We start from the raw sequence: 27,271 nt of genomic DNA, 5'->3' as shown, positions 1-27,271 counted from the left end.
AAAGAGAAAGCCTCGGAGGTGTGCAAGTATTGCTCAGCAATAGCTGAAACACTGATGTGTTATCAAAACTGTTTTGGTCACAAATCCAAAACACAGCACCATATGGGCTGCTATGAAGAAAATTAACTCCATCCCTGCCAGACTCGGTACACAGTCATATCCAAAACTGGGCTTTATGAAAAAAAAAAAAGTAATAATAGTAATGGTACCATAAAAAATCATTTATCTAAAAGAAGATGCTAGTTCTAACACACCAAATAGAAAAAGATAACATTGAAAAACAAAATATACTGTTCTTAGAAGAATTCATTCCTTGCAGTTAGCTATGAAAATAGTATATGGAGCAGATATTAATGCAGAGAGAGAAGTTAGATCATGTGTCTTTTCCTAGCTAAGGCTGTTTGTCTCATCTAAACCTGTAAGGGAAAACAACCTCTCTCTCAACCTGCTTAAACCAAAATGTATAGCAACTAATATATAAAGAACAGAGACAGAAATATTGCATCAGTTAGGGTCAAAAGGTAGGTATTAGGATTCAGTAGCTTTTAAGTAAAGCCTTTAGGGCTTGGCATTTTTTTTCCCAGGGACTCTGAAGTCCTTAGTCACAGTTATTATCATGAGTTTATGCTGTTTGATCTGGCTTTGTGTACAAGCAATGCCTTTGACAAAGTTTTGTGATATCATTTTGTAATTTAGCATGCAAAATTAAATGTATGAAAGGAAGTTAACTAGAAAGGAAAACACTTAAAAACAGAGACAGAGAAAGAAAATTGTAAATATTGCAATTTATGGTGTGGTAGAGGGAGTCAGGTGAAGAGCATGAACCTTGTTCTCTTCTGATTTACAGTGTAAAGCTGCAATTGTGCAGTCATTTAAGTAGTGACTCTTGATTTACAGTGGTGGAAGTCAAAGGAAAACTGGACCCTTCATTTTTTAAAAAAGCTGCAACAACTGAGGAATAAATGCTTACATTTCCTCTGGTGAAGTAGAAAGTTTATAAAGTATCTCCTTGGGTTTGTAAAGTTTGTAAAGTATTTCCTTAGTGGGCACCTGGCAGCCAGCCAAGGTCAACCCACCACAGAGCCCAAAGATGATTTCTAAATCAATTTGCTATCTGCCTCACCTGCTTCATGCTCTGATATTATGGCAAGGATTTGTCTCTGTGTTCTGATTATGGTAACTTATTTTGTGCCAGTATTGTGACATTTTGCAGCTCAGTAGTACAATGAGCCATGCTATTTTTCTCACATTTGTATCTGTTCCTGCTACATGTGATGTCAATGTTACCAGCTCACAAGAACTCCAGAGCTATGTTTGCATTGTGGTGTTAAGGTGATCTATTAGTAGCTTTTTAGTTTAGCTCACTCATTTGCAAGTTATAATACCATTACTCACTTGCGATACGTTTGGCATCACGGTGCTGCTTACTGAGGTGAAAGCAGCCCACACCTCTCACTCCTTTGTAGGACCAAGCCTGACGTGAAGGTAGAGGAGTCATCGTCAGGGCAGGGAGGGTGTTCCTATTGATACTGATGGGCGCTGGACCAGTCACTGTGTTACCAGGTGATGCTACTTGTGTAGCACAGTGCTGCTTCTGGGAATTTGCCTTGCCTCCTGTGGGTGCAAGCTTTGTGCACATCTCACCATCCCAGAGCACAGGATGTGCAGCGCTATTGGTGGTGAGCCTGTTGACACTGTACTCTGTGGCTGAGTTTCCAGAGCAAGAGCACTACAACTAGCAACAGCCTTAGTGTCTGCATATGGTCATTCTCAAGATGAAGGGAGGCAGATTTCCTTCATGTTCTGCACCTGAGAGTGGCTGTTCTAGGAGGTACTAGCCTTCAGGTACATAGGGTTAGCATATGGCTCCTCTCCTTGCCTCTGAGGGAAAATTAAACACTGACTGCACACTCAGGCTGGCATCCTAACTCTGCTGAAGTACATGGCAAATTGCTCTTGAAACCATCAAGGCTGGGTTTTTGTTCCAGGCCCCAGTGTTTGGAATCTCAGTTTGAGAATACATGGGTGTGATTTCTCCAAGGTGCTGAATAGCAGTATCACGCTTTGATTTCAGGGGAAACTCACCACTAGTAGGGAAGCAGGCCCTGGAGGTCTGTACTGGTTTTGGCTGGGATAGAGTTAATTTTCTTCATAGTAGCTAGTATGGGGCTATGTTTTGGATTTGTGCTGGAAACAGTGTTGATAATACAGGGATGTTTTGTTATTGCTGAGCAGTGCTTACACAGAGTCAAGGCCTTTTCTGCTTCTCATACCACCCCACCAGCAAGTAGGCGGGAGGTGCACAGGAAGTTGGGAGGGGACACAGCTGGGACAGCTGACCCCAACTGACCAAAGGGATATTCCATACCATATGATGTCGTGCTCAGTGTATAAAGCTGGGGGAAGAAGAAGGAAGGAGAGGACATTCGGAGTGATGGCGTTTGTCTTCCCAAGTAACCGTTACGCGTGATGGAGCCCTGCTTTCCTGGAGATGGCTGAACACCTGCCTGCCGATGGGAAGTAGTGACTGAATTCCTTGTTTCGCTTTGCTTGCATGCGTGGCTTTTGCTTTCCCTATTAACCTGCCTTTATCTCAGCCCACGAGTTTTCTTACTCTTACTCTTCTGATTCTCTCCCCCACCCACCAGGGGGGAGTAAGTGAGTGGCTGTGTGGTGCTTAGATGCCAGCTGGGGCTAAACCATGACAGTCCTTTCTGGCGCACAACGTGGGTTGAGATAAGAGCAGTTTAATACTTGAAATAAAATAATAATAATAATACTGTCCTGGTTTCAGCTGGGATAGAGTTAAATTTCTTCCTAGTGCTGTGTTTTGGATTTAGTATGAGAAGAATGTTGAAAACACACTGATTTTATCAGTTGTTGCTAAGTACCCTGCTAGTCAAGGACATTCAGCTTCCATGCTCTACCAAGCAGAGGCTGGGAGGGAGCATAGATGGGACATGAGCTGGCAGTGTGCCGAGGTGGCCAAGAAGGCCAACGGCATCCTGGTCTGTATCAGAAATAGTGTGGCCAGCAGGACTAGGGAGATGATTGTGCCCCTGTACTCGGCACTGGTGAGGCCGCACCTCGAATCCTGTGTTCAGTTTTGGGCCCCTCACTACAAGAAAGACATTGAGGTGTTGGAGTGTGTCCAGAGAAGGGCAACGTAGCTGGTGAAGGGTCTGGAGAGCAAGTCTTATGAGGAGTGGTTGAGGGAACTGGGATTGTTTAGTCTGGAGAAGAGGAGGCTCAGGGGAGACCTCATCGCTCCCTACAACTACCTGAAAGGAGGTTGTAGTGAGGTGGGTGTTGGTCTCTTCTGCCAAGTAACTAGCGATAGGACGAGAGGAAAGGGCCTCAAGTTGCGCCAAGGGAGGTTTAGATTGGACATTAGGAAAAATTTCTTTACTGAAAGAGTGGTCAGGCCTTGGAACAGGCTGCCCAGGGAAGTGGTGGAGTCACCATCCCTGGAAGTATTTAAAAGACGTGTAGATGAGGCCCTTAGGGACATGGTGTAGTGGGCATGGTAGTGTTGGGTTGACGGTTGGAGTCAATGATCTTAGAGGTCTTTTCCAACCTTAATGATTCTAAGATTCTATTCCAACCCCCGCGAGGAGCACTGCAGCTACTCCAACCCCCGCGAGGAGCACTGCGGCTGAACCAGAGGTTTTGATGGCCTGGCACATCAGACTCACAGCAGTATAAGGCTCTCGTAGACACCGGTGCACAGTGTACCCTGATGCCATCAAACTATAAAGGGGCAGAACCCATTTGCATTTCTGGAGTGATAGGGGGATCCCAAGACCTGACTGTATTGGAGGCCGAAGTGAGCCTAACAGGGAAGGAGTGGCAGAAGCACCCCATTGTGACTGGCCCAGAGGCTCCGTGCATCCTTGGCATAGACTACCTCAGGAGAGGGTATTTCAAGGACCCAAAAGGGTACCGGTGGACTTTTGGTATAGCTGCCCTGGAGAGGGAGGAAATTAAACAGCTGTCCACCTTGCCCGGTCTCTCGGCGGACCCTTCTGTTGTGGGGTTGCTGAGGGTTGAAGAACAGCAGGTACCAATCGCTACCACAACAGTGCACCGGCGGCAATACCGCACCAACCGAGATTCCCTGATTCCCATCCATAAGCTGATTCGTCGACTGGAGAGCCAAGGAGTGATCAGCAAGACTCGCTCACCCTTTAACAGTCCCATATGTCCAGTGCGAAAGTCTAATGGAGAGTGGAGACTAACAGTAGACTACCGTGGCCTGAATGAAGTCACGCCGCCTCTGAGGGCTGCCGTGCCAGACATGCTAGAACTCCAATACGAACTCTCCTGGACCACAGCAGGCTGCACCCAGCATCTCCCTCTGAGTGGGACGCCTCTCAGAGCTTGCAATCTTTCAGGCCTACGATATTCGGAGGACCGCTGGGTCCTGGATGAGTCGAAGCTCAACCCTTCGCCCGTTGAGAGGGAATGCCTAGACATTCGACGTGAATATTTCTTCACTGAAATCGAGGGGAATTTTTAACAGGTATACCTTCTGTATATTTTTATATATATATATGTTTCTCTGTGTGTGTGAACTAATAGTAAGCATAATCTGTAATTAAGTTGTGATTGTAGTAGACTTACTAACTCACTTTGCAAATATCGAATTAGTTAATGATTAGGCGTTACTAAAGTTTGTTAATGATTAGTTGATAATTAAGTGTTGCTAAATTGTGGATGAAACCTAGACTGTCCCTGAAATATAAACCCTTAGATGATTTTCCTTTATATGTTTCACCCATGTAATAAGTAATAGAGTGAACCTTGCCATCGAATTCTATTAGGTCGCACCTTTATAAATCTCTATTAAAATCACTTTCTGCTAATTTCTTTGACGATGATTCTTTAAGCGGCCTCTAAACCACTCATTCCCGACAGAGACTCAGAGAGAGACAGATACAGAGACCCAGACAGAGACCCCAAGAGATGAACATGCAGATGGGGATCCAGAGAAACCAAGAACCAGACAGGGAGACTGAGATGCAGACAGAGACACAGGGACCCAGATGTAGAGACCAGGACCCAGACAGAGAGACAGACAGAGAGACTGGCACCTGTCCTGGTTCCGGCTGGGACAGAGTTAACTTTCTTCCCAGTAGCTTGGGGGGTGTGTGCTGTGTTTTGGGTTTGGTATGAGAGGAGCATTGATGGCCCATTGATGTTTTGGTTGTTGCTGGGTGGTGCTTGCACCAGGGACTTTTTTTTTTTTCGGCCTCCCATGCCCTGCCAAGTGCAGGGGAAGCTGTGTGGCGGGGGAGAGCATAGCTGGGGTAGCTGACCCAGCTGGCCAATGGGGTATTCTATACCATGTGATGTCATGCTCAGTATAAAAACCGGGGTGGGGTGGGGTGGGGTGGGGTGGGGAGCTCGCCCCCGCCCCTGTTCATGACATGCGGTCAGCAGTCGGTGAGCAGTTGCATTGTGCCTTGCCTGCTTTGTATATTCTGTTATTGTTGTTGCTATCGTTATTATTACTATTCTACTTTGTTTTATTTTGATAGGGATTAATTGCGACGAGCGAGGGAAGGCAAGCAGTCGACTCAATGTGAGTGATAAGGCCAGCTTCAACTTTATTGTAAAACCCTACACACATTTATACACTAAGTTCTACCTTATGCATACTTGTCTCACAATCATTGGCTTAGCTCTAAAAATTACATTATCATATTCCTCCTACTTTCGGTTACTGCTACGTGGTCCGGGTTCCATCCTGTTTTTCTTATACTGTACTTTCTCAAAGTTGCTTATCTGCACAGAGCAAGGTCAGCATGACTTTCTTTTCTCCCTTGTCAGCATGACTCAGAATTTTCCCACCGCGGCCTAGTCTGGCTAACTTTCTCCAACAATTCCCCCTTTTTCTTTTTGGACCACCAATACATTGTGGTTCATTTTTACAACATTATTTAAAATACAGTGATATGCTATTTTTACTATAACTATAATTGTTAATAAAATACCAAGCCAGCGCTTGCGCAGTGCCTATGTTAGGCACTAGGGAAGCAAATACATTGGCTGTGGTTGATCATAATTCTATATTGTCGTTACAATCTGCTTGCAATTGCTGTATAGACCTTTTGTGTCGATTTGTCGCTACTGTAGTTATATTGAGCCAACTTTGTCGGCTAACTGTGAGCAGAGTTAATTTACCTACATAACAAGGCCCTCCAAAGGCGTTCTTTGGAATGCCAGGCCATGCTCGATCCCCACAAATCAAAAAATATCCGGGGGGAAGAGCTTTGGCCGTATCATTGTTCCACAAAGAGTTATTGGTTCCCTTCATACTCCGTCCATAGGCACTGAGTGTTTTGGAAGCGTTATAATTCCCACAATATTGGCCTATTTCGAATCCTTTCGTAAAAGGTGAAACAACAGTCCAACCGGTGGTATTAACAAAAGGGTTGTTGTCATCAGTGCGGCTGCTTATGCCGATCAATGACTGAAAGGTCTGGGCCTGTGCGGCAAAGCGGCTAAACCTGCCAAACACAAAACATGTCTGAGTAGTAACATTATCAGTTGCATTTCCAATTTTTTCTGACCCCAAAAGGTCAATATCTTGGGGGGTCCCAAGGGAGAGTGTGATTTAGGGCTCTTATTAGTTGTACCGAGCAATTTGCTACAGTAACATTTATACAATTAACTGTTACAGACGTCCAATTATCAAAATCTCTGGCAATAATTTCAGGAAAGCCTATCAGACATGTTTTAAAGGGCTCAGTTGCCGTAGCTGAACTCAGGCAAAAGTCTGTCGTCCCAGTTTTATTCGCCCACGCCACCCATAAGTTCGCACGGCTGGGCAACGGCATCGCTGGGATCAGTACGGGCAGAGCTACATTGATCATCATCAGCAACAGCAGCTTTGGTTCAGCGGCTTGGAATCCACTTCGGCCCTGTGGGAGTAAGTACACACATATAACCTCTACCCATATACTTCACTTCTGCTGGACCTTTCCACAGTCCGGTTGCTGGATCTCTATACATAACGAAAACTGGCTTGTCATCCTTATTTTCTTTAGGATAACCATGCACCCATGCTGGTGGCTCTTTCTGATCTGCAAAAATACATAAATGATTTAGCACAAAAAGAGTCTTAACAAGTCTTTCTTGTACATCTGAGATTTCCCTAAATTTTTGCAAATATTGTTTCAGCGTTTGATGCGCCCTTTCAATGATAGCTTGTCCCGTGGGTGAGTGCGGAATACCAGTAGTATGTCGCACTCCCCATGTTTGGAAAAAACGTTTCACTTTGGCGCTTGTGTATGCAGGGCCATTGTCAGTTTTTATCGTTTGTGGCACTCCCATGACTGCAAAACAACTAGTCAAATGTCGCATTACGTGGAGTGCTCGTTCTCCTGTTTGTGCCGTGGCCCATATAAATTTGCTATAGGTGTCAATCGTAACATGTATATATTTCAGTCTGCCAAAGTCAGCAACGTGAGTCACATCCACTTGCCACAATTCTCTGGCCTCGAGTCCCCTGGGATTCACGCCGATTCCGAGACCAGGCCCATGGTGGCTACACGTAGGACAGGCCCGCACAATCCCCTGTAAAATGTCCATAAAATATCCATAAATGTACACAAAATGTCCACTGCGTTCATTTAGTCCATGACTTTGGGCTCCATCTGTTATGGTGGTCACTCAGGTCAGCAGAGGTGGTGCGTTGCGTGGAGTTATTGGGCACCAAAGCCGGCTCAGGTCGGGTCACTGCTGCACTTGCGCTGCTTCTTGTAAAGTTTGTCCTCCGTTGGTTCAGGTGGTTCCTGCTGCTTGGGCATGGGCTTATCCACAGTCACAGACGCCTCGGGGTGTCCTGTCCCGCATGGACTCAGCCACAGGTCACAGTCCCTTCGATTCGAGTTCACGCTGCAGTTCCAGCCTGTCCAGCACAGCAGCACAGAAGCAGCAGCGATGCCCTGGCCATCTGCCGGCCCAGGCGCATCCCCATTGCTGTTATCAGAATGTTCCCAGGCACAGCACAGTAAGACGATAAGCAGTGCAGCAGTACAGCAAGCAGCGAGAGCAAAAAAGCAGCCACTAACGAGCACAAGACTCTAATACACATTAAGGCAAGCAAGCCCCATGGCAAGCACAAGAGCCTGCGAATTAATAGCTAAACAGCAGTAACAGCTATAAATTCAATCTAGCACATTCCAATCAAATGTGTCGTTATCTTGAATTGTAGTCTTTGGTTGCATTCTGGTAAATATCCATTCTAATACTCTCACAGTCTCCCCCTTTTTCTTTTTGCACTGCGTGAGTGCACCAATAAAATGTGTGGGGCCGTGCAAAACGGTTAAGTCCACAGGTAAGTCAGGGTCAATACGATCCACTGCTCGATCAACGATGTGGGTAGATTTCTCCTGTAAAGTCACAATCGATAAGTCCTGGTAATATAAAAAGTCCTTGGAGACCACTGGATGATCGCCCCAACAACAACGCTCCATGAGATTGTCCATTGATAACTATGGGCCCTTTAATTCCTGTAGCAATTTTTCGCGGCCGGTCGTCAATTAGCGTGACATCTACTGCTGTTGCCAGATCCAGTCCGAGGCTCCCCCTGGTTGCTGGTCGAAGTTGGGTTGCTGATCAAAGCTGGGCAATGGCGTCTGGTATCTCTGCACTGTCGTTTGGTTGGGGGCTGCCGTTGGCCTGAAGGTGACCGGAGCCGCGATTGGTGTCGGCGCGCTGCGGCTCTTGGCGCTCGGTTTCCCGTTTCCCGAACGCCGGCAGACCGTAGTATTATGATTATTCATTTGACAGTTCTGGCACCACACTTGTGGCTCCCGACATTGTCGACACAGATGTCCTGGGTAGCCACATCGGAAGCACTTATACTCTCGTCGGCCAGTCGTCTTACTTTGGTGGGCATCCGGAGGCTTCAGTGGGGCAAGAGCTGCAAACGCCTGTCCCTGTGCCTTGACTAATTTTTCCCCTAGTTCTCTGATTGTTTCAACTAACATGGCTTGAGCTCCTACAGGAACTCTACTCATTCGCTCTAACATGACTTCTATGGTGGCGTCTAAGGGTAAGGTGACAAGGATGCCCTTCGTATAAGTATTACAATTCTCTAATACACACTGTCTCAGCAAAGGTCCTTTCATAAAATCTGCCATATCTGCGCGGTCAATAGCGTCTGTGACTCTATCTACAAAAGATGCAAAAGGCTCCTCTCTTCCTTGTTTAATTGACATATATGAGGGAGGAGCTGGTGTAGTTTTAACTTTCTGCAAGGCTTCTCGTGCTAATTTCATAGATTCTAACAACACGTCTGGGCCAGTTTGCATCTGCATTTCTACAGAGGCAAAAGGACCTATACCCATTAGTTGTTCTACAGATACTCCAGCTAAACGATCATTTGGGGCTCGGGGCGAGTGCGCAGATATTTCACAAAGTCTTTGCCAGTGAGCTTGCCAAAGTAATTGTTGTGATTGCTTCAAAATAAGTCTCATTATGTTCTTAATATCTTCTGGACATAGCATTCCGCTACCCCAGATATAGTTTAGCATTTGCCTTGCAGGCTCGCTATGCACTCCCGACTCATTAACCGTGTTTCGCAATTGATTTAATATTTTCCAATCTAGGGCCTCATGCACCCCAGTCATAGCCCCCGCGTTATCTACCTGGTAGATTACCGGGAAGGCTTGAGGGCTAATTTGATCTAATAAATCAAAATCTTTTTGTTCAACAGCTTCTCGTGCTATTTTGTCCCAACTAACCCGCACTAAACGCGGCTGTTGATGAGCTTGGGACGGGGGGGGGGGGTGGGGGTGTGGGGGGTGGGGCCTTTAGAAGACTTTCAGCTTGAGCAGTCTCCTGTCCGCTACTGTCTACCCTCTCATTTTCACTTGGACCTTCCCTCTCCCCCTCCCTTTCCCCCGGCGGTGCGGAGGGACAAGCCCTTTCTGTCGGCGGATCAGGAGGGGGACGAGAGGGTCGGCGAACGACGGGAACAGGAATTCCCGAAGGCGGAGGTGAAAAGTAGTCACCCCCTGCTGTGAGACGTCCAGCGGCAGGATCGGACTGCTCAAGCCGATCGGAGGCAGCTGTAGCTATTCGCCTTTCAGTTTTATATCTTTTTATGCAATTAATAACATCTCTCCAGGATTTCATTAATTTTCTTGCTGATTTATCATCATCGATTACTAGATCCCACAAACAATCTCCATAAGAACGCCACTCGTCTACTTCAAACATACTTTCAGGGTCTTTAAAAAACCCTTTCGCTTTCCCTAACGCAATTAACCCAGCCAGGTCTTTTAATTGGCTTACTCCCCGCTCTTCTAAAAAGCATTTTAAAATATCGAAAGCTACCTCTACTTCCGTTGCGCGCTATGTTGACCCTCTTAATTATCCAGTCGTTTGCAGCCTTTTCCCATGGGTAGCCTTCTATCGGACGGCGAACCCCTTTTAATAGTCCTGGGTTCGAGCACGGATCAGGCACGCCGCGACAGCGTCCGCCGATCTTCTGCTCCCTGGTCGCTGCTACCAGTGCTTCTCCGATCTCGCTGTCCGGTGAAAAACAGGGATGGGGGGTCCCTGTTCGGGCGCCACTTGCGACGAGCGAGGGAAGGCAAGCAGTCGACTCAATGTGAGTGATAAGGCCAGCTTCAACTTTATTGTAAAACCCTACACATATTTATACACTAAGTTCTACCTTATGCATACTTGTCTCACAATCATTGGCTTAGCTCTAAAAATTACATTATCATATTCCTCCTACTTTCGGTTACTGCTACGTGGTCCGGGTTCCATCCTGTTTTTCTTATACTGTACTTTCTCAAAGTTGCTTATCTGCACAGAGCAAGGTCAGCATGACTTTCTTTTCTCCCTTGTCAGCATGACTCAGAATTTTCCCACCGCGGCCTAGTCTGGCTAATTTTCTCCAACAATTAATGTCAAATAGGAAGGAACAATGAAAAGATTTACACTTCTTTGGTTGAAATGATGCAGATGGTTAGGAACACCTTGTGAATAGGCCGACCTGACACATAGTAGATAAAAAGGCCTTGAAACTTAGTATTCTAGATAAGGAGGCCAATCTTGTATCTTGAGTAGAATAGATAAGAGGGTGGTGCTAGTGAGAATTGCTCTAATCAAGCCAGGAGCTAAAACTAAGCATGCGTGAAGACTGAGACTTTTGCATATGTTAATGAATTCTGGGAAATGTAATGAATATGTATACTCTAACTGTATATAACTTCTATGGTTAAGTGATTTGGCACGCACACTAGGTGGAGCGATCCCCTGTGCGTCCAGCGCTGCAATAAAGAATACCTGCTTTCTAAAACTCCAAATTGAGTCTTAGAGAGTTTGTCAGGAACTTCTTCGTTTCAGATTGGCACCCCAGGTGGGACTTCCTCTGCTTGCCTGCGGGACCCGCTGAGAAAAACGAGTCCCTTGGGTACCCCTGGAGACTTCTCCGGAAGGACTCCTCGCCTCATCTGGATCCTCATCCGGATCACGGCAGGAGCAGACAAAGGACTATCTATTGGATAAAGGTATTCTTTAACTCCTTAACTTTTGGGATTGGCCAATTTGGGCTCTCCATAAGACGTAGGCAGAGGGTACTACGCAGGACAGCGTATATCGAGGTGCTAGCACCTTAGTGATATACATTGGTTTTGGTTTTGGTTTTGATTTTTGGTTTTGGTGCACCTCAGTGGTATACGTATACATTGGTTTTGGTTCTGATTTTGGTTTTGATTCTGAATAAGTTTGGAAGTATATGGAATCATCTGTGTAATGTTGCTCGTTATGATTTTGGTACTCTAAATGAGTTTTGGGGTATACTGCGGTATACTATTGTTCATAACGATTTATTGTTATTGTTATTGTGATAAGAGAATTTTGTTATTCTTTGTGTAAGAATTTTGTGTATATATCGTAATGGGCGGTAAGCAGAGCGGAGGTATCTTGAAGAAGAGTCCCCATTTGGTAAAATCTGAATAAGCCCGCGGTAACTATTGTAAATATTTGTCTGTTTGCTGGGAGTGACACAGGGGTTCGAGTCCCCTTGGATTGTTTTGTGTAAAGGTATTGTCTATTGTCATAGTGATTGAATATTTGTGTTGTTGTTATGCGAAAAGTTTGTTTGTTTGTGTGATTTCCCGTGTGTAAAATGGGATGAAGTAATGTATGCAGATATGTTTTTCACTTTGCGAAACCATCCGGAATGGCAGGAGTGCGGTATAAATTTAGCACCTCAAGACCCTTTTGTATTGGCATTAGAAAAGGAACGAAAGAAGGATCAGGGAAAGTTGAAACGGTGTTGTTCAGCATGTAGCATTGGGCAGAGATGTTTGGGGACAAAGGAACAAGATAAAGAGGAAGAAATGGAAATGTTGATAGTGCCCCAGGCTAGGTTGCTAGAAAGGGGGGCAGAGGGGGATGTTGACTCATCTCCGGATAAGAGCGATTCAGAAACTGCTGAGAAAAAGGAAGGCAGAGGTTTTGGCCCTGCGGCAGGGAGGACTCGGAACAAAGGCGGCAGGAATGCATTACCCATTCAGGCTCCTTTACGGGAGGCTGTGGGACCGGAAGGTCCAGTAGTAGTTCAAGTCCCCTTTACAATCACAGATTTGAATAATTGGAGAGAAGCAGCGGGCAATTATCGAGATAACCCTGAAAAGACAGCCCGAGCTTTTGAAATGTTAATAAAAACTCAAGATCCAGATTGGAGTGATTTAGATGCTGTGATGGGAGAGGTGTTTGACTTCGAATTTCTGGTAGACACGGGTGCCTCTTACTCTGTATTAAACCAAGAATTAAGAATTAATGCCCGTGGATGAGGATTTTGTGACCGTAATAGGAGCTACTGGCCAACAAGAGAAAGCTTTCTTTTTACAGCCGCTTAAATATAGGCTAGGAAAACAAATAGGGATACATAAGTTTTTGTATATGCCAAATTCTCCAAAATCCCTGTTGGGGCGAGATTTATTAGAACAATTGGGAGAAGAAATAACATTCAAAAAGGATAATGGAATGTAAAATTAAAAATGAACAATTAATTGAAATCTTAAGCCTGGCTCTAATACATACTGAAAAAGCAAAACAAATACCTCAAGAAATTTTAGATCAAGTATATCCAGGAGTGTGGGCCTCTGGGATACCTGGAAAGGCCAAAAATGCAGCACCAATAAAGATAGAATTAAAGTCAGGGGCTGGCCCAGTTAAAATTAAACAGTACCCTTTGAAGTTAGAAGATCAAAAGAGAATAAAAGAAATAATTGATAATTTCTTGCAATTCGGACTACTTGTGGAATGTGAATCAGAGTATAACACTCCTATCTTACCTGTGAAAAAGCCGGATGGCAAAAGTTACAGATTGGTTCAAGATTTGAGAGCAATAAACAAAATTGTAGAAGATTTGCACCCTGTAGTAGCGAATCCTTATACATTGCTAACTAAATTAAAGAATAGTCAGATATGGTTTACCGTAATGGACTTAAAGGATGCCTTTTTCTGTCTGACCCTGGCAAAAGAAAGCCAAAAATTATTTGCATTTGAGTGGGAAAACCCTGATACAGGGAGAAAGACCCAATTAACCTGGACAGTGTTACCCCAAGGATTCAAGAATAGTCCTACTATCTTTGGTAATGAATTAGCACGAGAGATTGAAACTTGGAATCCCCCGTCACAAGATGGCACTCTATTACAATATGTAGATGATCTTTTAATTGCTACAGAAACAGAAGAAGAATGTGTGCAATGGACTGTAAGTTTGCTTAACTTTTTGGGATTAAGCGGATATCGAGTCTCTCAACAGAAAGCTCAGCTGATACAATCACAAGTGACATATCTTGGATTTGAAATCTCAGGAGGACAAAGAGATCTTGGAGCAGAACGAAAAGAAGCTATTTGCTGCACACCAGAACCCAGGACGGTAAAAGAACTCAGAACCTTTCTTGGAATGACAGGTTGGTGTAGATTATGGATATATAATTATGGACTTTTAGTGAAACCACTGTATGAACTACTGAAAGAAAATCTGTTAAAACTAGTTTGGACAGGGGAAGCAAAGAGAGCATTTCAACAGTTAAAAATGGAACTTATGAGAGCCCCGGCTTTAGGCCTCCCAGATATTTCAAAACCCTTTTGGTTGTTTTCTCATGAAAGACAGGGCATAGCGCTGGGAGTGCTTGCTCAACAATTAGGACCCTACAAGAGAGCGGTTGCATACTTCTCCAAACAACTAGATGAAGTGAGTAAAGGATAGCCTGGATGCCTGCGAGCAGTGGCAGCGGTCATCCTCAATATTCAGGAAGCCCGCAAGTTTACTATGGGTCAGAAAATAATGGTATTGGTCTCTCATACAGTTTTGGCAGTGTTAGAACAAAAAGGGAGTCACTGGCTTTTTCCTTTCAGATTCTTGAAGTACCAAGCTATTCTGGTAGAACAGGATCATGTTAACATACAGACTACTAATATTGTAAACCCAGCATCTTTCCTCAGTGGAGATACCTCAGAACCTGTGATACATGACTGTTTAGAAACCATGGAAGCTGTCTATTCCAGTCGACCGGACCTGAAAGAAGAACCACTAGAGGATGCTGAGGACTCATGGTTCACAGACGGAAGCAGCTTTGTGAAGCAAGGAGAATGTAAGGCTGGGTATGCTGTAACTACCACCCATAAGGTAATAGAAGCTAAATCTTTACCTGTTGGGACATCTACACAGAAGGCCGAAATAATTGCTTTGACTCGAGCCCTAGAATTGTCAAAAGGGAAGAAAATTAATATATGGACTGATTCTAAATATGCCTTTGGAGTGGTGCATGCCCACGGGGCCGTTTGGAAAGAACGAGGATTACTCACAGCCCAAGGAAAACAGATAAAACATGCAAAAGAAATTTTACAACTCCTAGAAGCTGTAAAATTGCCAGAGAAAGTGGCTATTATGCATCGCAGAGGACACCAAAAAGGTAACACTGAACAGGAAATTGGAAATAAATTGGCAGATCATGAGGCCAGACAAGTCGCAGAAAAGATGGAAGTTGAGGCATTGGCTTTGATTCCAGACGGTAAATTTCAAGTATTAAAATTAAATTTAGGCTCTGAAAGATATTCAAAGGAAGATAGGAATTTGATTGACGACTTAGGAGGGAAAGAAAAAGATGATGGATGGGTATATACACCAGATGGACGTATTATAATACCCTCCAGAATATTGTGGAAACTAATTTCAGATGAGCACAGCAAAACTCATTGGGGAGCAGATGCTTTGTATAAGGATCTAAACAAAAGAATAGTAGATAGCAATTTGTATACTGTGGTGAAACAAGTGACGCAGCAGTGTGAAATTTGTTTGAAAAACAATCCTAACACAACCAATAGGGTACAGGTAGGGACAATTGGAAAGGGTAACATCCCAGGTCAGCAATGGCAAATAGACTTTTCCGAACTCCCAAGAAAAGGGGGGTATCGGTACTTGTTAGTGTTAACACATTCTCGGGTTGGCCAAAAGCCTTCCCTTGCAGAACAAACGAAGCTCGAGAAGTCATCCGAGTATTGCTGAATGAAATTATACCCCGATTTGGAATACCAGCAGTAATATCATCAAATAGAGGTACTCACTTTTGCGCACAAATAGTTCAAAAACTTAGCAAAATGCTAGGGATTGAGTGGCAGTTACATACGCCGCATCGACCCCAAGCAAGTGGACAGGTTGAGAAGATGAATCATATGATAAAACAACAACTAGCCAAAATTTGTCAGGAAACTAATCTATATTGATATCAAGCGTGTGGAGAAGAATTGTGGAGTTGGGAGTTTCGGCCAAGATAAGACAGGAATTCGGCCCGTGTGCTGAGAACTAGCAGACGCGCACATACGCCTGAGATAAGACCTGAACACCTGGCTTAGTTGTCTCCTGTGTAAGGAAACTGAAAACATCAAGAGAATTATGTAACTGGTTAACCGTGAGAATAAGCGGATCTGAGAGCAGTCATGTGGATCATTGCCAAAAGGAAGAGAGACTGTTTTTCTTAGTTAATAAGGGATATGAGTCGGGTGATGATTGGGGGAGACAGCGGGACCTCCCCGTTATGGTAAAGGATATATTCTCCTGTATTGTAACAATAAATGATTCTGCGCATGCTTATGTGAGAGTCCGTGCAATCATACACCACAAATGGCGCCCAACGTGGGGCACGATTGAAAAAAAAAAAGGGAAGACGACCTGAAGAAAGAAGGTCTTGAAGAAAGGAAATAGAAATATCTGGTGGTGTACCCCTGTTGAGCTGGACGGAGGATAAATGGAGGATCAACATATCGAGCTCGATTCATCACCGGTCGCAGGACGATTCAGGTGAGCAGCCGCGGGGAAGTTATACGAACTTTATACATTAGTCATGGGGCAGTCGGCATCTCAGTCACAGAAGCTTCAACTTGAAATATTTCAATGTATTTTAAAGGAACAAGGTTTTAAGGTCGCTCCAATACAATTGGTGAGACTCCTTGCATGGGTCCGGGATCACTGCCCTTGGTTCCCTTCTGTAGGAACGGCTGGGTGTTATGATTTAAAGCAATGGCAAAAAGTGGGTGAGGAATTACAGACTAAACAGATTTTGCAACTAGAAGTTCCAGAGGGAATATTGATTACCTGGCGAGTTGTGTATACGGCTCTGCAAAAGTTATGGCCTGCCGAACAGGTGTTGCAAAATGTGACTGATCCAGCAATACTGGGGGGTGAATCAAAAGATGGGGAAGATTCGTTTGAACTGTTGGCTCCTGATGAAACTGTAATGCCTCAGGCGGAGCCCCCGCCTCTGAAGGATGATTCGGAGCCAGACGATCCTTTTGACACGGGCTCGATAGACCCCGAACGAGAGCCTGATTTATACCCTCCGCTCACGCCAGTTAAAGCAATGGCTGCATCCGCGCCAACGGCGGATGAAATTTTACAGCGACAGAGACAAAAGACACTTTCTCGGTTGCCCGTCATGAAACCACCACCATTTGCGCCTCCCCCCCCGAGGAGATCCGATGCGGGGATCCGCGCACCCCCCCCATATATCAGCCTTTAGGTACGGTAGCGCCAAGGCTGTCCTTTGAGTGTCGTACGGAGGCATTAAAAAAGGGGGATGTAACGCTTCTCCAGGCAATGCCTGTAATTTATCGACCTGGCAGAGCACCAGAGTATGCTCATTTACCATATGAGGTGATTAAGGAGGTGCGCAAATCGATAAAGGAGTACGGGTTACAGGCTTCATTTACTATAAACTTGTTGCAAGCAATAGGGGAATCGTATACGATGACTCCTTTAGATTGGAAGTCTATAGGGACATAGTGTAGTGGGCATGGTGGTGTTGGGTTGACGGTTGGACTTGATGATCCTAGACGTCTTTTCTAACCTTAATGATTCTATGATTCTATGATTCTATGATTCTATATTACGCCTTGTTTTGTCAGCGGTGCGGTATTCTGTGTGGTTTTTTGAGTATCGTGAACTTGTTATTGCGAAGGTAATGGACAATTTGGACAATTTGCAACTACCCTATGGGTGAGATGAAATGTTAGGTGAAAGGAATTGGGCGTCACCTGCTGCACAAGCCACCTTGCCCCATGAACTGCTTACACAGGCGGCTGATTTGGCTATAAAAGCATTAAGGCGAGTGCCGGATTCTGGCAAGCCGGAATCATCATTTGCTACGATCCGGCAAGGGGCGCAAGAACCCTATGTGCAATTTTTAGATCGATTACAAACTGCTATACAACGTCAAATAGAGTCTCCTGAAGCTGCCGAGTTGTTGCTTTTTCAGCTTGCAATTGAGAATGCTAATTCTGATTGTAGAAAAGCCATAGACCCCGTTCGGAATCGGGCAAAGACTTTAACTGATTTGATCAGAGCTTGTCAAAATGTGGGGTCAGAACAGTTTAAAGCGGAGATATTAGCAGCGGCGTTGGCTCAACAACTAACGGTGGCTCGAGCGGCGACTAAGTGTTTTGTATGTGGCCAGGAAGGTCATATTAAAAAAGATTGCCCCAGAGCAAGACGAGGAACAAAGGGCCAAATTAAAGGTCCCGCTCAGCTGTGTCCTCATTGTCAGAAGGGATATCACTGGGGTAACCAATGTCGATCCAAATTTGATAAGGATGGTAACCTGCTCCCGGGACTGATGCAGGGAAACGGGAGGAGGGGCGCAAGGTCCGGCGCCCTGAGAACCTTCAACAGGACCCCGATTTCAGGGCCGGTGGCTCAAGCCTCAACCTGGGCGGTGAATTCGCACGAAGTAAATGTGAACAATTGCCAACCGTCCATGCCCTTAAGCCAGCTACGTTCGGAAGCGCCGGGTTGGATCTGGCCACCAGCCAATCAACAGTAATACGAGATCAATCTGTTAACATACTCCCCACCGGAGTGTATGGTCCTTTACCAGCAGGGTTTTGTGCCTTATTGATAGGACGTTCCTCAACCTCCAAGGCAGGACTTTTTGTTCTTCCTGGGGTGATTGATACTGATTATACTGGGGAAATTAAAATTATGGCTTGGACTCCTACTCCTCCGTGTACTGTTCCCGCGGGGGAGCGCATTGCTCAGCTAATTTTGTTACCTAATGTTCAAAGGGAGAAGGGAGATCCTATATTAGGCCAGCAGAGGGGGTCAGCAGGATTTGGAAGCACAGGTTTGCCTCAAATATTCTGGACTCAAAAGATAACTACGGGTCAGCCTATGTTGATGTGTAAAGTAAATGGCCGTGCTTTTACTGGACTGGTGGATACAGGGGCGGATGTCTCGATAATTCAGAGATCTGAATGGCCCTCTGATTGGCCAGTAGTACAAGTTTTTGCTGCCGTTACTGGAGTTGGTGGTACCCAAATACCATGGCAGAGCTTGCATTCTTTACTGGTGGAAGGTCCGGAAAATAAACATGCCATGCTGAAACCCTATGTTTTAAATGTCCCATGTACCCTATGGGGACGTGATCTGTTGCAACAATGGAATGTAGCACTTACGACACATTTTTAATGAAGGCCACTGAAGTACAGCCGCGCCTGAAACTGACTTGGCTTACAGACAAGCCAGTGTGGGTTGATCAGTGGCCTTTGAAAGGTGAGCGGCTAGAAAAAGCTTGGGAATTAGTACAGGAGCAATTACAATTAGGACACACAGTGCCATCCACCAGTCCTTGGAACACGCCTATTTTTGTCATACCTAAAAAATCAGGGAAATGGAGATTGTTACAGGATTTGCGAGCTATTAATGCCGTTATGGTATCCATGGGGGCCTTACAGCCCGGGACCCCAAATCCTACCATGATCCCTGATGATTGGCATTTAAAAGTTACTGATCTCAGAGACTGCTTTTTTACAATTTATCTACACCCAGAGGATTGTATTCGGTTTGCCTTTTCTGTTCCTACAATTAGCAATGATCGACCTATGCAACGGTTCCATTGGGTTGTTTTACCTCAAGGCATGAAGAATAGTCCTACCATTTGTCAAATAGTGGTAGGGGAAGCACTTTTGTCAATTCGTCAACGGTATAAAAATATTGTATTGTATCATTATATGGATGATATCTTGAAAGAATCATATCTTTCTCAAATCTTTGAGTGTTTGTCCGCAGAATTACATCAATATGGATTTCAGATAGCAGCGGAGAAGGTACAGTCAGTTTCTCCTTGGAAACTCTAGGCTGGAAACTCTTCGAGTCGCATGTGTGTCCACAAGCCTTGCGGCTTGCTACTGCTGTAAGTACTCTGAACGATCTACAGAAGTTGTTGGGCACAATCAATTGGGTGCGACCTCTATTGGGAATTACCACCCATGAACTGTCACCCTTGTTCTCGTTGCTGAAAGGGGATCCTGATTTGGCATCCCCCAGATCTCTTTCGGAACCAGCCCAAGAAGCATTGCAACAGGTAATGGATAAAATTAATGATACCTTCGCACATCGAATCCGGCTATCGTTGCCAGTTCGATTGTTCCTTATTTACCACTCTTTTCAACCATTTGCCTTACTGGGACAATGGGATGCTAGGGTACAAACTGAAAAGGATGCCTTATGCATTCTGGAACGGCTGTTTTTACCTCACTCCTTTAGTAAGACATTGACCACTGCAATTGAAATGATCTCTCGTTTGATATCACAAGGTCGACTACGATGTCAACAATTGACAGGTCGAGATCCAGATATTATGCATTTGCCTTTCACAGGAGATGAATTTTGGACATTATTACAAAACAGCCTGAGTTTTCAGATTGCAATGGCGAATTACGTTAATTCCATAGAACACAACTTACCATGCCATCGACTTTTGAATTCCTTACAGTCTCTACCACTACAGCCACGCATACTAAGTTCTGTGCCTATTCCACAGGCGCAAACTGTTTTCATTGATGGATCTGGACAAACAGGTAAAGCTGTAGTGGCGTGGAAGACGCCGGGAGGACGGAAAACGTCTGAAGACCAAGTGGAGGAGGCAGATCAGGCCTCCTGGTCTTCGGATGTTACTTGTCTACCTGGATCTATGCAGGTAGTTGAATTAGCAGCTGCTGTTCGCACTTTTGAACTGTTTTCTCAAATACCACTTAATATAGTGGCAGACTCAGCTTATGTCACAGGCATAGTACAGCGCATAGAGACTGCATTTATTCGAGAAGTAGATAATCAACTATTTTCTTTGCTAATACAGTTAGCACAGCTGCTGCGTGTTAGACGATTTCCATATTTTATTATGCATATCCGATCTCATACTAACTTACCAGGGCTGCTCATTTCCGGTAATGCTGCTGCAGATGCACTCACTTTGATGGCAATCCTGCCTCGCCGTTTGGAAGAAGCAAAATTATCCCATGAATTTTTTCATCAGAATGCTCGCTCCTTATGGAAGCAGTTTTCTCTTACAGCTGAACAGGCCCAGGACATCGTTCGTGCTTGCCCGGATTGTCAGCGGCTCACGCCAATGCCAGTAGTATCTGCTGTGAATCCCAGGGGACTCACTTCCAATGAACTATGGCAGATGGATGTCACTCATGTTTCCTCCTTTGGTCGTTTGCACTTTGTTCATGTGTCTGTTGATACCTTTTCTGGGTTTTTGGTCACAACGGCTCATACGGGTGAACGTGCTCGTGATGTTATCAAACATCTTCTTCCATGCTTTGCGGTATTGGGGGTCCCCCGTAAACTCAAAACAGATAATGGACCTGCCTATGTCTCTAAATGGTTGTTATTATTCCTACAGGCATGGGGCATGTATCATGTTACAGGTATTCCGCATTCCCCCACAGGTCAAGCAATTGTGGAACGCGCTCACTCTTCCTTAAAGCTGATTCTTGAAAAACAAAAAAGGGGGAATCCGCTGGGAACTATGCCTCAGGAGATGTTAGATAAAGCCACTTATGTATTAAATTTTTTAAATTTGTCAGGGTCAAAGCAGCAATATCATTCGGCTGCTGACCCGCATTTTCGAACAGGAGAGGTTACTGAAGTGTATCCGAAGGTATTTTATAAACACTTAGAATCTGGTCTATGGAAAGGTCCGGTTCCCTTGCTTACCTGGGGACGGGGATACGCTTGTGTTTCTCTTCCTACAGGCCCATATTGGGTCCCTGTGAAGAATGTCAAGCCAGTGCAAGTGTTGGCAGATGGCCCAGAAAAAGGACCTGAGGAAAAACAGCGAGAGGATGCTGCTCCTACGACGGTTCGGTAATGCAATCAGAAAGCCAATCATTCAATAGTCTGGCACAATGGTGGGTCCGCAGGAACCATCCTGCAGATGGAGTATAATGGTTCATTTTCTCCTCCACAACCGAATGTATGGCATTTAGCTTTGCCCCTTTTTATGAGGCAACTATCTCAAGTATGGATTGTCAATAAAACACAAGCTAATCTGAGTATAATACATTAAATTAATGTGACGGTATGTACTACTCATCCTTATCTTTTTGCTATGACTTCGCGTGTAAACATTACTCCATGTAATCACTCCTTTTGTATTCAGCTTTATTCTCCTTCTTTTATAAGTTGTATATCTAAACAGGATTTTAATGAAACTGCTTATATTTTTCCCCTTCGACGTCGGGCAGAACTATGGATACCAGTTAATTTAACCAGACAGTGGGAAGGGGAGGATGGTTTGGGTAGATTTGTTAGAATTCTAGTAGAAGATATAGATAAGTCTAAGAAAAGAGCAAAACGATTCTTAGGTTGGTTAATTTTTGCAATTATTTCTGCTGTTATTATTTTAGCAAGTGCCACTGCAGCTATCGCTTCCTTGACACAATCTGTAAAGACTGCACATGAGGTAAGTGAGGCATTAACCAATGTTACTAAAGAATTCCAAATTCAAGAGAAAGTTGATGAGGAGGTGTTATCTCGGCTACAAGCCCTAGAGGCTACTGTGATGTGGTTGGGGGATCGGCAGGAAGCGTTAAAAACGCGAGTTAGTCTGCCGTGTGATTGGGAACATGTACACAAATCTTTATGTGTAACCCCCTTACCATGGAATTCATCACAACATGATTGGACTTTTATTAAGCGACGTTTGATGGGAGCATTCGATTTGTCATTGCAGCGAAATATTCAATCCTTTGTCGCTGTCCTAGTTTCGGCAGGGATAGGGTTAAATTTCTTCCTAGTGCTGTGTTTTGGATTTAGTACGAGGAGAATGTTGATAACACACTGATGTTTTCAGTTGTTGCTAAGTGCCCTCCTAGTCCAAGGACAGCTCCCGTGCCTACTGACTGAGCTAGGTACACAAGATGGGAGGGAACATAATCAGGACAGCCAGCCCAGCTGGCCAATGGGGTATTCCATACCATGTGACGTCATGCTCAGTATATGAACGGTAGGCGTGATCCAGGAAGTGCCAATCGCTACTTGGTTATCGGTCAGCGCAGGTGGTGAGCAATTGCATTGTGCATCACTCATTTTGTATATTCTATCATTATTTATTATCATTATTCTCCCTTTTCTGTTCTATTAAACTGTCTTTATCTCAACCCACGAGTTTTTCTCACTCTTACCCTTCCGATTCTCTCCCTGTCCCACTGTGGGGGGCGGGGGGAGTGAGTGAGCAGCTGCGTGGTATTTGGCTGCCTGCCAGGTTAAACCATGACAGTCGCGAATGAGTGGTTTAGAGGCCGCTTAAAGAATCACCGTCAAAGAAATTAGCAGAAAGTGATTTTAATAGAGATTTATAAAGGTGCGACCTAATAGAATTCGATGGCAAGGTTCACTCTATTACTTATTACATGGGTGAAACATATAAAGGAAAATCATCTAAGGGTTTATATTTCAGGGACAGTCTAGGTTTCATCCACAATTTAGCAACACTTAATTATCAACTAATCATTAACAAACTTTAGTAACGCCTAATCATTAACTAATTCGATATTTGCAAAGTGAGTTAGTAAGTCTACTACAATCACAACTTAATTACAGATTATGCTTACTATTAGTTCACACACACAGAGAAACATATATATATATAAAAATATACAGAAGGTATACCTGTTAAAAATTCCCCTCGATTTCAGTGAAGAAATATTCACGTCGAATGTCTAGGCATTCCCTCTCAACGGGCGAAGGGTTGAGCTTCGAAAGGGACTCACCCAGGACCCAGGGGTCCTCCGAATATCATAGGCCTGAAAGATCGCAAGCTCTGAGAGGCGTCCCACTCAGAGGGAGATGCTGGGTGCAGCCGCTGCGGTCCAGGAGAGCTCAGAGGGCCTCACTTAGGACCACCGTTTATAGGTTCGCAAGATGGTTGGCTTTAGTCATCCGTAAATTTCCATCCTGGCCACAGTCCCAGGTGGTAATTACTAAAGAATTCTCAAGGTTTCGGTGGTGTTCTGCTGGACACCCGGGCCAGACAGTAGGAGGATGTTCCCAGCCTCAGCTATGCAGAGTTTCTGATACAGTCAAGGAGTGCTCAACTGCCAGACTCAATACACTAAGGCCGAGATTTCATGGAAATTTCCGAGATCAACAGGCGGCCCAGATCAACAAGTGGCCCAGGGAAGAAAGGGGGGTATGAATGCACCACCACATCCTTACATGATCAGCTGCAGGATCAGATTCACAGATTACAGGAATTGACTAGCCAAAGTGTGTTTGACAGATTACAGCAAGACTTGTCTTGGATAAATCCAAAAAAATTGGTTTAATGGCCTCAATCTACGCATGTGGGTGTTTATTGGCATAGGGGCAGGAATGTTTATTTTGTTCCTAGTGTTCCTGCAGGTCCTTCGGTCTGCGATCCGCAACGTGCGCAAAATAGAAGCTCGCGTCATGGTGACCTTACTTACCAATGGGGTGGTGATAAACAAAAAAGGGGGAGATGTGGAGAAGAATTGTGGAGTTGGGAGTTTCGGCCAAGATAAGACAGGAATTCGGCCTGTGCGCTGAGAACTAGCAGACGCGCACATACGCCTGAGATAAGACCTGAACACCTGGCTTAGTTGTCTCCTGTGTAAGGAAACTGAAAACATCAAGAGACTCACGTAACTGGTTAACCGTGAGAATAAGCGGATCTGAGAGCAGTCGTGTGGATCATTGCCAAAAGGAAGAGAGACTGTTTTTCTTAGTTAATAAGGGATACTAATTGGGTGATGATTGGGGGAGACAGCGGGACCTCCCCGTTATGGTAAAGGATATATTCTCCTGTATTGTAACAATAAACGATTCTGCGCATGCTTATGTGAGAGTCCATGCAATCATACAGCACACAAGCGCTTCCACTTGCGTTGCTCAGGATTAGAACAAAACCGAGAACTAAGGAAAGCATAAGTCCTTTTGAAAACCTATTTGGAAGGCCATACCAATTGCAATATAGAGGAGAAGATTTGAATCAATTAGGAGAAGGATATTTGCGACAGTATATGATCGCTATAGGAAAACAATTGGGCCAAATAGAAAAAGTTGTCTTAGGAACCAGAGCTAGGGGCCTGGGGATTGGGTTTATGTCAAAGTTTTTGCAGGTCAACCGTTGGAAGAAAAGTGGAAGGGACCGTTCCAAGTGTTGCTGACGACCTTTACTGCAATCAAGATCAAGGAGCAGACACCCTGGATACACTATACTCGTGTGAAGAAAGCTCCACCAGGAGAATGGACTTCTGAGAGGACAGGACCATTAAAGCTGAAACTCTCTCAAATGTAGCAAATTGCACCTGGAACTTTGACATATTATACACTGATATTAACTTTTGAGTAAGGAATGGAAACACTAAGAGACTTGATATTCCTTTGCTGCTTTTGGATAGAACTATTCCATGAGGGATCAGGGAATCCATGGAAAAGAAACTTACATATAGACTTGTTACAAAGAACAGTCCAGATTGCTAATAAGTCAGATTGTTGGGCCTGCACTCATTTTCCGGAGCATTCAAAGAAGGGAGTTCCCTTAATTGGAATCCCTATACCAGCTAGTATATCTTGGCAAAGTGGTAGAACTTCTACTCATTTAGAAGAAATTTGGAAACAGAAAAAATTGCTCCATGAAATACAGAAAGATGACACTTCATATGGATTTGAGGAAACATTCAAATGGTTAACCTCCTGGATTCCCGACCTTAGTCAATGGGTGAGACAGTTATTAGGTATTCTTACGATTGCTATATTGGGTTTTGTTTGTATATATGTAATAATACAGTGTTTTTGGAAATGCTGTTCTATTATTGGAAACCAAAGCTGTGAGAGGGTGAGACTAATATAAGAACTACAGTGAAGTTCTCCTTCTATAGCCTCAAAGGAGTTTGATTTATTGAGGGATATAGCTTTAACTATATACCCTCAAAAGAAAAGGAGGGATTGATAGGGACTGATACCAATTACAAAGGAACAGTGAAGAGACATTTCTTTGGTTGAAATGATGCAGATAGTTAGGAATGATTTGTGAATAGCCAGGCCAGACATCCAGTAGATAAAAAGGCCTTGAAACTTTGTATTCTGCGTAAAATAGATAAGAAGGCTAACCTTGTATCTTGAGTAGAATAGATAAGAGGGTAGTGCTAGTTTGTGAGAATTGTGTTTATTAAGCCAAGGGTTAAAACTGAGCATGCGTAAAGACTGAGTTCAACTAAAGGACACTGAGGAAGACTATCGACGACCACCAGAGGACCCTGAAAGACCACCAAAGAACACAAGGGTGCATGCATCAGACTTTTGCATATGTTAATGAATTCCGGGAAATAACATGAATATTTAGATTATTTCTTGGAAATGTAATGCATATGTATACTCTAACTGTATATAACTTCTATGGTTAAGTGATTTGGCAAGCACACTAGGTGGAGCGATCCCCTGTGCGTCCAGCACCGCAATAAAGAATACCTGCTTTCTAAAACTCCAAATTGAGTCTTAGAGAGTTTGTCAGGAACTTCCTTGTTTCAGTACCTTGAACATCCCTGCGTAGTTAAGATACATCTATTGGTATTCCTTGGGAATATTGTTTCGGTTTTGTCCAAGGTTAATAAGCAATTTAAGAATGTCATCCAGAGATCTGCCCTAGGGCTGGATAGTTATGAGTGGCAGGGTGTGTGGGATAGCATGGGCAAATGCCTAGGACGGTGGGCACCCCCAGTGTTCTGGAACTTCACCCCTGAACAAGTGCAGAATTCTGAAAAATTAGTAGAATGTTTGGAGAAAGTATGCTGTCACCCTGGCCATTCTAGGGAGACACAAAACACTGCCATGTGCTGGGGCCTGGCCCATGCCTACCGAGCCCTGTTCAACACTATTCAGAACCCTCAAGGGGAAGAAAAGGTCCCTGCATCTGATGACAAAACAACAGGACCTGTGGCTACCCCACCCCCCAAGGCAGGCACAGCAGCTACTCTGCCCCCCGCGACAGAGAACCAACCCGTGCCAGTATCAGTTGCCCCCATACAAAAAAGAAAATGCACAAGAAAATCAGCTCGTCTAGTAAGGGATGAAAATGAACCAGGGCCATCACAAGTACAGGAGGAGGAAGAGGCAGAACCCATAAATGAGATTGTAACCACCCGATCCCTATCCCTGAGTGAGCTGCGAGATATACGAAAAGATTTCAGTCGTCCTCCAGGCGAGCACATTGTCACCTGGCTGCTCCGATGCTGGGATAATGGGGCCAATACCCTGGAATTAGAGGGGAGGGAAGCCAAGCAGCTGGGATCCCTTTCTAGGGAAGGGGGCATTGACAAAGCGATTGGACAAGGGGCACAAGTCCTCAGCCTCTGGAGGCGACTCCTGTCAGGCGTGAAGGAAAGGTATCCCTTCAAGGAAGATGTTATATGCCACCCGGGCAAGTGG

At 44.5% G+C, this 27,271-nt stretch overlaps 1 long non-coding RNA gene across 2 annotated transcripts; it reads left to right on the top strand.

Moving 5' to 3' along the window:
• Positions 1-13,257: 13,257 nt before the first annotated feature.
• LOC142075102 (uncharacterized) lies at positions 13,258-26,371 on the top strand. 2 transcript variants are annotated; one of them, XR_012670775.1, is made up of 3 exons: positions 13,258-13,955; positions 14,478-14,639; positions 24,964-26,371. It is a non-coding gene; the product is annotated as an uncharacterized LOC142075102 (long non-coding RNA). The 2 variants fall into 2 exon arrangements; XR_012670776.1 differs by having other exon boundaries at positions 13,797-13,955; positions 14,404-14,639.
• Positions 26,372-27,271: the final 900 nt, after the last annotated feature.

Source organism: Calonectris borealis, chromosome W, assembly GCF_964195595.1.
Source record: "Calonectris borealis chromosome W, bCalBor7.hap1.2, whole genome shotgun sequence".
Lineage (NCBI taxonomy): Eukaryota > Metazoa > Chordata > Aves > Procellariiformes > Procellariidae > Calonectris > Calonectris borealis.
This window is presented reverse-complemented; position numbering and strand designations above follow the sequence as displayed.